This window comes from Bos indicus x Bos taurus, unplaced genomic scaffold (genome assembly GCF_003369695.1).
Source record: "Bos indicus x Bos taurus breed Angus x Brahman F1 hybrid unplaced genomic scaffold, Bos_hybrid_MaternalHap_v2.0 SuperScaffold_100141, whole genome shotgun sequence".
Lineage (NCBI taxonomy): Eukaryota > Metazoa > Chordata > Mammalia > Artiodactyla > Bovidae > Bos > Bos indicus x Bos taurus.
In genome coordinates, this window is record NW_020867069.1 from 236,821 (window position 1) to 245,015 (window position 8,195).

The window sequence follows — 8,195 nt, forward strand, 5'->3', positions numbered from 1 at the left end:
TTCGGGAAGACTCAGCTTATGCTTTTATCTATCATTAGTGTTTATGTGATAAGTGTATTCAGCTATTCATGAGTTCTGATGTTTGTTTCACAGTAAGAACTACCTAGTCAAATACCTTAGCTTTATGACTAAGAAAAACAAGGATCAGACTTGTGACATTTGTTATAAACTGTCACAAGTTGGAATGCATTCTTAAGATGATAAAAATTTATAAGTAAATGGATACAATTCTTTGACATTAAGCATTGTAAGACTGTACACTTAAGCTTAAACTGTAAAACTCCTACATTAACAGTTAAAAAGTATATTCAAGTTTAAGAAATGTGTTATAATTTTTTATACAAATTTATTTATTTTAATTGGAGGTTAATTACTTTACGATATTGTATTGGTTTTGCTTAACCTAATTATTTCTTACCTAATACAGTAGCCTGTAATTGGATTACTCCCATCAGATAATTCAGTTGTAAGAAAACATAATTTAGCAATGGACTGGAATATATAATGGCTGCTTCTATGTACTATTCTGCTTAAGTGCATGCTGTCATGTTTGTGACACCAAGCACTGCCGCCCTCCAGGCTTCTCTGTCCGTGGAAGTTTCCAGCAAGAATACTGAAGTGAGTTACCACTTCCTCCTCCAGGGGATCTTCCTGACCTAGGGATCAAACCCAATTCTCCTGTGTCTCTTGCATTGGCAGGCAGATTCTTTACCACTGACCCACCTTAGAACTTTGTTCATTACTTCCTACAGTGCTGATCTATGCAAAACAAATTACACACCTTCATTATCCTAAACTAATGTCAGCCATGAAGTCTCCTGAATAACAACATTTAACTTTGTTAGGGAAATCAGGTGTGACAGCAATGCAGATTTTTGGTTGATTATTGGTAAGCAATAAATAATAGCTTGTTTTATTTTGGTTAGGCTGTGTGACTTCAAAAAACAAAAGTTTAAAAATATTCCATAAAATGGTTATTTTCTACGTTATATAGATGTTCTAAATAAATATTTTAGTCAGTACTTTTTATATATATCAGAAGATGGAATGTAAACAAAATTTCCACTTGAAGGTAGAAGATTAACTATATTAATTTAGATCCACAAAATTTGTTTTCTAAGTGTGAATGAGTGTTATCCAATTTTTATGTTTCTTTCTGTAAAAATGAGATTTCTTGTTTTAAAATCTGCTCTTGCATACATGCCTTACTCCTTTTCAGAGAATTAATGTGGTTTGCATGATTTCTCAGACAGGACTCTTGGTGTCTCTTTTTTTCATCTGGACTGGTATGAGTCCTGACCTTTTGTAAGGTCTGTATGGACACAGGAATCTTATAGAAAAGTACACTCTAGAGAAACACAAGTAATGTTCTGTTCTTCTGGGTCACATTTCTGTCTTATATCAGAAAGTTTTGGTTCTTATTCTGATCAAAAAAAAGTGATATTTATTATGTCTTATCAGTTATTTTATTTTTTACTATAAAAGTACATTTAATTATACTTGCAAAGTTACTTGCTCACCTATTTTCTGTATTGAAATCTAATTCTGTAATTTCTTTTTTATATTTTCCCTTGTGTCCAGGAATAATAATAATTACATTTACACTCGTTAGATGTAGCAACTAGTTTAAACACACACACATAATTTATTCTTCACAACAGTTTTATGAAATAGATGTTATTACATCTCAGATTAGGAAGACAAGATAGGAAAAGGATGACTAACCACTCCTAGGGTACAGACCAAGTAAATGGTAAACTAAGGATTCATACTCAAGCAGCCTAATTTCAGAGTTCATATCTTTTAAAATTTATTTTGTATCTCACATAGCATTTTTACTACTTTCTTCATTAAAATTATATGTAATATAAAATAAAACAAAATAATTGTTCCAAACAACTGACAATGTACTCCAGTTCAGTTCAGTTCAGTCACTCAGTCGTGTCTGACTCTTTGTGACCCCATTGACTGCAGCTTGCCAGGCTTCCCTGTCCATCACGACCTCCCAGAGCTTGCTCAAGCTCATGTCCATCGAGTCGGTGATGGCAGTGGCACTGAACAACCTCTCTATCTGCCAGTAATGCTTCAAGCTCCATTAGATCTGCTGACCCATGGGACTTAAGTGGCAGAGCAGTTGCAGCTGGTGCCCCTGGGCTTCCAGTCTGCTGCAGTCTTCCTGTCTGACTGCTGCCTGTAGACATTAAGCTTCAGCTCGGTGTTGAATATTCTCTGAGTCTTAATGAACATTGCTTGTATATGTGAGTAGAAATAGGATGTTTAAATTATTTTGCATCTTCTTATTTATTTTTCTATGCCTGTTCATCATGAGGCAAGATATTTTGACCTACCAAGGCACAGAGTCAGGCATGTATGACAGTGCTCCATTATCAAATGGAAGTGGGGATGAAAGAGACAGGGCTTGAGCAGGGCTGAGGGAAAAGTAGCTTGTGTGAAGGAAGTAGCTCACATGTCCATGGCTCCAACTCATATATCACATTCTTGAGCCCAATAAAGACAGTACTGTGGGATATAAAGAGACCACCCAAAGCTGACAGCTGTGGCCACCTAGTTTCTGTCTGGGGGTACCTCTAAAGGACAGGGCTGAATGGATACTTGACCAGGAGACTTGTAACAGAGCATGGCCAAGAGCAGACCTCAGCACAGCCGTACCTGTGAGCTATTACTCTGCACCCTGTTACCAGGCAACAAGTCCCGTTCAGCAGTTTGCAATGGGTTCCTCCCCTCAAGGAAGCAACTGTCAGTGAGTGACCATTAGTGGGGACATTCAGGCAAGGTCAGTGGGGCAGGGGTTGTCACATGGACAGTGAAGTAAGAGTCAATCCTGCCCTCCCCTCCAGGGTGCTCCAGTTAATCCAGCCTCAGACCAGCGGTGATCTGGGGGCCCAGGAGACGTATGGAGGGCTGTGTCCTGTTGACCTCCAGAGCCCTCACTGTGGCCCCTACTGGCTGGGCCCAGGCCTTGAGGAGGCAGTGACCCTCTCCCCGCCTCTGCCACCTCCTGGCAGCACCGTCTGCCTGGGATGCCATCTGGAAGACCTGCTCCCACACCCTCCACCACATGGCCGGCCTGAGGAGCCTGAGCGCCATTTGGGTTTGGCACCTGGCTCCCTCAGTGACGACGGCTGAGAAAGGTCTGAGGACCCAGCACTTAGGGCGCTGGCAGCTGAGCTCTGACTCTGCCAGGACTGGACCCTGGAGGGTAAGTCGTGCCTCAGGACCTGCCCTTTCTTGTCAGAACAGAGACTAACTGAGATATTTACAGGAACAGTTACCTGACCATGACCTGACCCCCAGAACAAGGGCTCTGACACCAAGATGTTTAAACAACTCACCACACTCCTACCTCAGATTTCTAGAAAAGGGCTTCACTGAGAGCTTTCAGGGAGTTTGGGGTTTTTAAGGCATGAGCCACTCCTCTCCTTCCAGGGCCCTCAGTACATCTTTGTGGGCTCCACACTGTGACCTTCTGTTCTTGTTTAGCCTCCCTGTAAGTTGGGCATAGGGACTTGTTTTTCAGTAAAAGGCAGAGCTTCAGTCAGGGTAATTGCCTGTTTGCTTTTGCCTATAAGGAGAAATGCCAAATGACCAGCTCAATACCAATTCATGAAATGTGGCCAATGGTTTGGTGAAATGATCAGGGCACAATTGTAAGATTCATGGGGAAAATGTCCTGAAGATGGTATGTAGATAGATGTCTTTGGAAACAGGATAGGGAGATATTCGTGTTCCATGTGAATTAGTAAAAAGAAAACAAAACAAACAAACAAAAAAAGAGGGGCTTTAGCAATCAAGTGATAAGACGGCCTCTACTATGAATGTCTGTGAGCATCCTGCTCAGCCACCTCTGTCTTTGCTCAGTGATTCATGTTAACAAAGCAGCCCTGGTGACAAGGATGGGATCAGCATGATCTTAGCAATGCTGAATTCCACCCCCAAGGCTGGCCTGGCTGTAGACTCTCTTGAGTGTCCATATCCCAACAACGGAGACTGACCCTGAGTTCTCTGAGGTGATCAGCCAGCTACCTGGTGGCTGGCTGACTGCATTAAATCCCTTTCTTTATCGAATTGGGTAACATCTTGCTTTTCCTGGAAAATACACTCACTCAGAAAATGAATTTGCTTTCCTTGTCCACAGTGCTTCCCCCAAGACTACCATGACTGCTATATCCACCGTCATGGTTTCCCACACAGCTTTGCTTCTGAACTAAATCCTGCAGAATTCCCTTTCTAGTGAGTTTCTACATTGGGTAGGCTGCAGGAGTTACACTCCTGTGAAACTTCAAGGAGGCTTTGAAATAACTATTTTATAGTGCACACACACACCTCCTAATGACCTAGTTACACACTCATCTTTGCACTGCTGTGTAGGAATTTTGAAGCTGCAATTAAATTGATTTAATGGATCAGACCTAAGCAGTCAATTTTATTAAAAGATATATCATCTTGGGTGGGCCAAATTTAATTAATCAAAAGGCCTTTAAAAGAGGGTGTGGGCATGTTAGTTGCTAAGATGTGTCTGAGTCTTTTGTGACCCCATGGATGGAAGCCCAGCAGGCTCCTCTGTTCATGGGGTTTCCCAGCCAAGAATCCTGAAGCGGATTGTTGTTTCCTTTTCCAGGGCATCTTCCTGACGCAGGGATCAAACCCAGGTCTCCTGCATTAGAAAATGGCTTCCGTAGCATTGAGCCACATGGGAAATTCTGTTAAAAAAGGGTAGACCCTTTCCATGCCCAGAGTTTCCACTCATGATTTTTTTTTTCATTTTTTAAAAATTATATTTTATTTTTAGACTTTACATAATTGTATTCGTTTTGCCAAATATCAAAATGAATCCATCACAGGTATACATGTGCTCCTCATCCTGAACCCTCCTCCCTCCTCCCTCCCCATACCATCCCTCTGGGTGGTCCCAGTGCACCAGCCCCAAGCATCCAGTATCGTGCATTGAACCTGGACTGGCATCTCGTTTCATACATGATATTTTACATGTTTCAATGCCATTCTCCCAAATCTTCCCACCCTCTCCCTCTCCCACAGAGTCCATAAGACTGTTTCATACATCAGCGTCTCTTTTGCTGTCTCGTACACAGGGTTATTGTTCTCATCTTTCTAAATTCCATATATATGCATTAGTATACTGTATTGGTGTTTTTCCTTCTGGCTTACTTCACTCTGTATAATAGGCTCCAGTTTCATCCACCTCATTAGAACTGATTCAAATGAATTCTTTTTAATGGCTGAGTAATACTCCATTGTGTATATGTACCACTGCTTTCTTATCCATTCATCTGCTGATAGACATCTAGGTTGCTTCCATGTCCTGGCTATTATAAACAGTGCTGCGATGAACATTGGGGTACACGTGTCTCTTTCTCTTCTGGTTTCCTCAGTGTGTATGCCCAGCAGTGGGATTGCTGGATCATAAGGCAGTTCTATTTCCAGTTTTTTAAGGAATCTCCACACTGTTCTCCATAGTGGCTGTACTAGTTTGCATTCCCACCAACAGTGTAAGAGGGTTCCCTTTCCTCCACACCCTCTCCAACATTTATTATTTGTAGACTTTTGGATCGCAGCCATTCTGACTGGTGTGAAATGGTACCTCATAGTGGTTTTGATTTGCATTTCTCTGATAATGAGTGATGTTGAGCATCTTTTCATGTGTTTGTTAGCCATCTGTATGTCTTCTTTGGAGAAATGTCTATTTAGTTCTTTGGCCCATTTTTTGATTGGGTCATTTATTTTTCTGGTCCAGTCATGATTTTTAGCTTATGACTGTATGCCTTTCCAAAGTTCTCTTCTTTAATCAGCCACCAGAAATGAGTGAACCAATCCCTTGTAATAAGTACTGCTTCTTTTATTGAATTTCTGTGCACAAAAGTAATTCATGTTATTAGAGATTATTTCTAACACCACAAGAAGCACTTTTATTAATTACATTTCTTTACTTTTGATTATAATTTTTACAACTGATGGACCAATGTAGTCACATGATTATTATTAAGTAAGCACCATAATTTATGTTAGGCATCACTCTTCCTGTTGTACAGTTTTGTGGGTTTTGACAAATGCGTCATGCCATGTGTCCACCATTGTAATATTGTATAGATAGTTTTAGGACCCTAAAGACCCCTGGGACCCACTTATTCATCCCTTTTTCTCCTCTCATTCCACCAAACTCTTCAACCAAACTTCTGGCAATCCCTGATCTTTTCAACACCTGTAGAGCTTTGCCTTTTCCAGAATGTCATATAGGTGAAAGCATCCCTTTTGATTCAGGATTTTGAGAATGACTTCTTTCACTTAGTAATAGCTCTTTAAACCTTCTCCATTTCTTTCAAGGCTCAGTAACCCCTTTCCTTTACTTACCAAATAATAATCTATTGTATGAATGCATCACAGTTTATTCACTTACTGAAGGACAACTTGATTACTTCCAATTTTTGGCAATTATGAATAAAGTTGCTCTGAACATCTGTGTGGAAGCTTTCATGTTTTCAGTGCATTTGGATAATTAACTAGGAGTGTGATTGCTGTATTACATGATATGTAGCCTATATTTAGCTTCATAAGAAGCCCATAAAGTGCTTCTACCGTTTTACATTCCAACAACAGTTAATAAATTGAGTTCCTGTTGCTCTGTATCTTCACCAATATATGGGATTTTCTGTTTATTGGAGTTTAGCCACTCGATAATTGGCGTAGTGGTATCTCCTTTTAACAGAAATTAATTTTTCATTCTTTCTTACTTTACTTGAGACCTTACTTTTGTATTTATTTATTTAGTAGTGTAGCTACACTGTAGTACCTGAAAACTTTAATCCTAGAACCAGGTTTTTTAGATTCAAATTCTAACTCTACCTTTTACCCCTTGGTGACATAGGTTAGCTATTTAACATGTGCTTCAGTAACCTTATGGGTTTCCACAGTAAAGAGCTCAGATGCTAAAGAAATCCACCTGCAGTGCACGAGACCTGGGTTTGTACCCTGGATCTGGAAGATCCCCTGCAGAAGGGAATGGCAACCCACTCCAGTATTCTTTGGTGAATCCAGGGTACAGAGATTTTAGTCCATGGGGTCACAAAGAGTTGGACAGGAATAAGTGACTTTCACTTTTTTCAGTAGCTTTAATGATAAGATATACCTCACAGAGTTGTTACAGTAATTAGGCTTAGGTTATTATGGAACATATAAATGGCAATGAGTATCTGGCCTGTACTAAACTCTTATTATTTAATTGTATAAAATAACTTCATTTTTTGTCAAGAGGAAGCCATTTAGAATGTAAATAATTCCAAATATAGGTAGAATAATGATAATTATTTTAATTTTAAATTAATCTTAAGGAAAACTTTCACATAATGATAACATTCTTCCATTGCTGCAGCATTACCATATTCAGCTATGACTACACTATTTAAATTGTATTTCAGTAACTTCACAGTTGTAGGTCTTTTCACAAACCTTCATTATTGAGAAGGGCAGCCTAAAGAATTCTTATTTATTTTTTTATTCATTATTTAATGAAAGAGAGGATACTTTTTTATAATTTTTTAATTTATTTATTTTAATTTAGAGGCTAATTAGTTTATAATATTGTATTGGTTTTGCCATACATCAACATGAATCCTCCACGGGTGTACACGTGTTCCCAATCCTGAACCCCCCTCCTCCCTCCCTCCCCATACCATCCCTCTGGGTCATCCTAGTGCACCAGCCCCAAGCATCCTGTATCCTGCTTCAAACCTGTACTGGCAATAATTTATTAAATGATATTATACATGTATCAATGCCATTCTCCCAAATCATGCCCCCTTCCCTCTCCTATAGAATCCAAAAGACTATTCTATACATCTGTGTCTTTTTTGCTGTCTCACATACAGGGTTATCATTACCATCTTTCTAAATTCCATACATATGCGTTAGTATACTGTATTGGTCTTTTTCTTTCTGGCTTACTTCGCTCTGTATAATTGGCTCCTGTTCATCCACCTCATTAGAACTGATTCAAATGTATTCTTTTTAATGGCTGAGTAATACTCCATTGTGTATACATACCACAGCTTTCTTTTCCATTCATCTGCTGATGGACATCTAGGTTGCTTCCACGTCCTGGCTATTATAAACAGTGCTGTGATGGACATTGGGGTACACATATCTCTTTCAATTCTGGTTTC